Source organism: Camellia sinensis, chromosome 2, assembly GCF_055761805.1.
Source record: "Camellia sinensis isolate YWXY chromosome 2, ASM5576180v1, whole genome shotgun sequence".
Classification (NCBI taxonomy): domain Eukaryota; kingdom Viridiplantae; phylum Streptophyta; class Magnoliopsida; order Ericales; family Theaceae; genus Camellia; species Camellia sinensis.
Genome location: NC_138962.1, coordinates 61,972,512 through 61,978,176, shown reverse-complemented (window position 1 = coordinate 61,978,176; position 5,665 = coordinate 61,972,512).

Here is a 5,665-nt window from a genome sequence, read left to right as displayed (position 1 = left end):
TTATTATTTTACATTTTGCCTAAATAGATATTATTTAATATTTAGCTTTTTAAATCACATCCAAAGTCGTCTTCTTCTTCTTCTTTTTTTTTTTTTAAATTTTTTTTTTTTATAACTGGTAAAACAAATTATATATTAATAAAAGATACATAAGTTCAGATACAAAACAACCACAAAAACGCAAAGAACTAAGATATGAACATAGAATCTTAATCAGTGTGTTTAGTTTTAATTTTTTGAAAATTAAATTATTTATTTATTTTTTATTTTTTGTTTTTAGTGAATATTTTTTAAATTTTAAGTAATTTTTTTTTAATATTTTTTAAATGCATCTTACTTAGGTATATCTAAATAATAAAATATTTGTGAAAAAATATTTTAAAAAATTAATAAATACACAAAAATTGTATTGAATTTTTATGTTTTTTTTTTATATTTTTGGTATCAGCACTGCTGGGACCCCAATGGGGGTTGACCCCTAGCACTCTTACCTCCATGCGGGGGCAGAAAGTGAAAGACAAAAAAATCAAAATATGGACCAATCAAAAAACAGTAGGGTGGTGGGGGTCAACCCCACTGGGGGTCTAAGACATTTTTCTTTTGGTATTTAGTGAATTTTTTGAAGATTTTTTTTCACAAATATCATATTTTTTAAGTGTATTTATGTTAGGTGTATCTAAAAATTAAAAAAATTACTAAAAATATTAAAAAAATCCAGTGAAAATAAAAAATTTGAAAAATAAAAAAATAAAATTTTTTGAAAACCAAAACCAAAACCAAACAAAGTGAATAGCATAAAAAAACCAAAATCAAAAGAAATGATAGCAGACCCATCAGCAACACAACCAGTTAAGCACAAGTGGAACAAAGGATTAGGTATGTGGTTGAAGGTTTCTACTCTGTGAGACTTGAAAAAGGCTTGGCTCGTTGTAAGTATTCACAATAACAAACCCCCTTTGGCGTTTTTTTCATGTTAAAAATGATTATCCCTCTAATTTGAAAGTTTTAAACAGAACTCTAATAACTTGACAATGAAAAAATAAATAAAAAAGGACACAAACATCAAATTATTGTGGAACCCACATACCATTAGAGCTCTTCTTTTAGAGCTTCCAATTTTTTTTCGTTTCATACACCATAAAGCTGTGGATGTGCACCAAATATAGTAGACTTGACAACAACTCTTCATCGTCACTCTTCGAATTTGTGATTGCACTGTACTACCATTGACAAACTCCTATAGCCAAACTCGGCTCCTGTGAAATTATTGCCTAAACTTTCTACCACATGTGATTGATATGCTTGGATATTTATGATAAATCAAATTGATGTAAGATTGTTGTGTATATTGATATATAGTATTACAAATCAGAGTGGCATTATATAGGAGAGGGTTTGGGTTAGTGAGTGGTGGTAGTGGATGGTAGTGGAGGTGGTGGGTGGTAGTGGAGATGGTAAGTGTGTTAGGTTTAGTGGGGTGGATGTAGTGGGTTAGGTTAGTGGGTTAGGTTTAGTGTACATTAACAGCCCCCCTCAAACTCAAGGAGGATAGGAACTAACCAACTTGAGTTTGAAGAGAGTAACAAAACAGAAAAGTAAACTGATAAATAAAAAAAAAACAAAACAGGATAGGAGACACGGTATGGTCGTGTCGGACCGTTGTAGCAGACAGTTTACGGGGTCATGTCGGACCGTTGAAGAAGACAGTTTACGGGGTCATGTCGGACCGTTGGAGCAGGACAGTTTACGGGGTCATGTCGGACCGATGTAGAAGACAGTTTACGGGGTCATGTCGGACCGTTGTAGCAGACACTGTGTGGTTGTGTCAGACCGTTGTAGAAGACAGTTTATGGGGTCATGTCGGACCGTTGTAGCAGGACAGTTTACGGGGTCATGTCGGACCGTTGTAGAAGACAGTTTACGGGGTCATGTCGGACCGTTGTAGCAGACACTGTGTGGTCGTGTCAGACCGATGTAGAAGACAGTTTATGGGGTCATGTCGGACCGTTGGAGCAGACAGTTTACGGGGTCATGTCGGACCGATGTAGAAGACAGTTTACGGGGTCATGTCGGACCGTTGTAGCAGACACTGTGTGGTTGTGTCAGACCGTTGTAGCAGACAGTTTATGGGGTCATGTTGGACCGGTGTAGAAGACAGTTTACGGGGTCATGTCGGACCGATGTAGAATGTTGTGGTGGTGTACCAAGGGGGCGACTTAGGGAGTGCGCCATGAGTAACTTATACATGATACTGTGTATAACCCCCCCTCAAACTCAAATAGGTGTGAAGATAGAAACCTATTTGAGGTTGAAACAAAGGGATTGATAAAGCTGGCCGGTGTAAAAGACACTGTATGAGGGTGTATATAGGCTGCCCAAAAAATATACATGGATGTAGATATCGAGCCCTCAAAAGTCGTGCCCTCAAAAGGTGTGCCCGCACCCTCAAAAGGCGTGCCATCAAAAGGCGTGCCCGAATGCATCAAAAGGCGTGCCATGAAAAGGCGTGCCAGTTTGTCGGCGAGAAGAGGCGCGCGATGCGCGTGGCTGCCTCGGCTATTTAACCAAGACGGAGCTGAGGCCGAGGCAGAGGCTGAGACAAGAAACTGAGAGAAACCTCTGAAGAAGGCTGCGTTGTGCTGAGAGAGAGAGGCTGTAACACGGTTGTGCTGAGAGAGAGAGTCTGTAACACTTTGTTGCGAGAGAAAATGGCTTCGTCGTCCCGTGGGCTGCTCACTCTCTTTCCCGATCTCAACGAGTCCACAGGAGAGAGAACTGGTGCGGTGGCCAGTGAACCTCAACCAAACACCGCTGGGTTTGCTCCTCTGAACTTTCCGATGCGATCTGTGGAGCAAAAAATGGCAGTGCAAACGGATGTGGAGGCGAATCAGTATACTTTGAAGGCATGTGTGGAAAGCATGACGGCGGTCACAAATTTGTCGAACCGGCTGCAGAGTAGGACAAATGAGGTGCAGCATTTAAATTCCCAACTGGCTCTGCTCCAACGCATGTATAAGGATGCGCGAGCAGAGATAAGCGTGCTAAGGGCAGAAAACAAGGAGCTGAAGCGGAAGGCCACCGTGATGTTCCGATTTGGAGGGCCACCATATGCTGCAGTGGAGGAGCAGGGAGGAGGCAACTTGCGGGGTGGTCTAGGAAGCACGGAGGCAACACCGTCAAGGGCCGCCCAGGATGGAGGCAAAAAGAAGAGACCGGCGGCAGAGTAGAGAAGGGATACGGAAAAAAAAAAATCCTTTGGTTGTTGTGATGGTGGTCTTGGCTGTTTTTTTTTTTTTTTTTTTTTTTTTTTTTTTTTTTTTTGGTAAGTGTGATCGGGGTTGAGCCCGGAGATGAATAAAATAAGGTAAAGTTTGGCGTGCCATTGTTTTTTTTTTTTTTTTTTTTTTTTTTTTTTTTTTGTTTAAATACCCATGTTCAAAAGATGGAGTAAAAAAAAAAATTGAGTGGGGAACATGAGTGTGTAAAAAAAAAAATGAAAAAGAAAAAGGATGGGTTGGATTTGTATAAAATAATAATAAAATAAATGAGTGGAGGTGGTGTGTGTAAAACATGAAAATATTGGAACCAAAAATATATTGATGAGGAAAATTGGAATCAACCCACGTGGGTGGAGGTGGTGTGTAAAACACTTTATGAAAAGATGTGGGTATTGTTTATTTTATGATGATAAATAAATAAGAAAAGATGTGTGTGCTGGTGTATGCATGATGGAGCAGTGTGCATAGCCAGATATGTTTTATATTTTTGGTTTTTTTTTTGTTTTTTTTTTTTTTTGTTTTGTTTTTTTTTTTTTTTTTTTTTTTTTTTTTTTTTTTTGGATTGCACCAGACAAGAACCAGTGCATGGATTAAAATAAGAGTGAGTGGGTGCAAAGTGAGAGAGAGAGAATGGGTGGAGAGGACACTGTTTATAGGGCTCCACTCGGTTGGCCACGGTCAGTCATCATGACTCCAACTGCGACATACAATTATATCTCGCTCTCTCTCTCGTGAGGGAGAAAAGAGAGCCTTGATTTGGGACAAACACACACATGAGCAAGCGAGTCAGGGGGATACCCAACTGAAAATCCTCCAATGGAGAAGAAGAGGTGCTGTCCGTATATGAAGAAGAAAGGAGACAGGAGCTTCATCGAGGGTTGATTTGAATTGCTGGAGGGAGAAGACTCAGAGGTTATGCCATACAAGCCATGGCGAAGAAGACCTCACTACCTCCACCGTCGAAGCTCTCTGCCAGTCCGCCACCTTCCTCTCTCCACCTCTGTCACCATTACTGTAGTCTGCATCAGAGGCAGTCCAACTCTATACGCCGTTGCAGATTGGCTCGAGTTGACTAGGTGCATGGGACGCGTTCTGGGTGTCTAGCCGGAGTTGATGACCGGTTTCCATGGTGGTCTTGAGGTTTGGGTCACATGGCAGACCGAAGATGACAGTGTGCTAATAGCCACCTGTTGAAGCTGATCAAGTGTAGTGTGATGGAAACGCGGGTCTGACCCACGGAATATGGGTAAAGGGTGTTTGTGTGTTGTGGGGTTGTTCTCCCTCCCCTGCACACCGAGAGAAAAAGAGAGAGGAGGAGTTGTATTAGTTGGAAGATGAGAGGGCCGGCGGGCGGCCAAGGCGAGGCTGCCGCCCGCCGGGGAAGCGAAAATACGAGGTTCTTAACAAAGCTCTGATACCATGATAAATCAAATTGATGTAAGATTGTTGTGTATATTGATATATAGTATTACAAATCAGAGTGGCATTATATAGGAGAGGGTTTGGGTTAGTGAGTGGTGGTAGTGGATGGTAGTGGAGGTGGTGGGTGGTAGTGGAGATGGTAAGTGTGTTAGGTTTAGTGGGGTGGATGTAGTGGGTTAGGTTAGTGGGTTAGGTTTAGTGTACATTAACAATTTATATTGTCAAAGAGAGGAGTAATACAATGGCAAAGCCTCTTCTATTGCCGGGCTCTGCTATTCCATTCTCCATCCTTAGATTAAATACATATAATTATGTTTTTGATTGCTCTAAAAAATAAAAAAATCTCATGATCAAGGGCATAAATAAATAATGTCACATTAAAATAGGATGCCATGAACCCCCAAGGGTTGGCCTAGTGGTGGAGACTTGGGACATAGGAGTTTGCTCCTCTCTAGGTCTCAAGTTCAAAACCTCTTAGTTGCTATCAACTCTTGTGTTGGGCCAGTCCATACGGAGCTCTGCTCTGGCTTTAAATGGGCCCCCTGCTAGTGGACGGTGGGATTGGTTCCCCAGGGATTAGTCGAAGTGCGCGCAAGCTGGCCCGGATACCCTGAGTTATCAAAAAAATAGGATGCCATGTTATCTTTGAAGGAAAAAAAATGCGTGACATTTTAAAATTCTCAAAAGTAAAAAGTAGCAAGAGTCTTTCAATGGAAAAAAAAAAAAAAAAACTCAATCTCTTATGGTGTGTTTGGTTGGGAGATTTGGGAAGAGATTTGGAAAAGAAAAGAGAAAAGATATGTGAAATTAGAAATGAAAAAAGAAAGTGAAATGTGAATAAAATATATTTACATTTCACCTAATTTCACACATCTTTTCTCTTTTCTTTTTCAAATCTCTTCCCAAATTTCCCAACCAAATACAGCATTAAGAGATCCATTTTCAAATTCTTTGTTACGTATTTC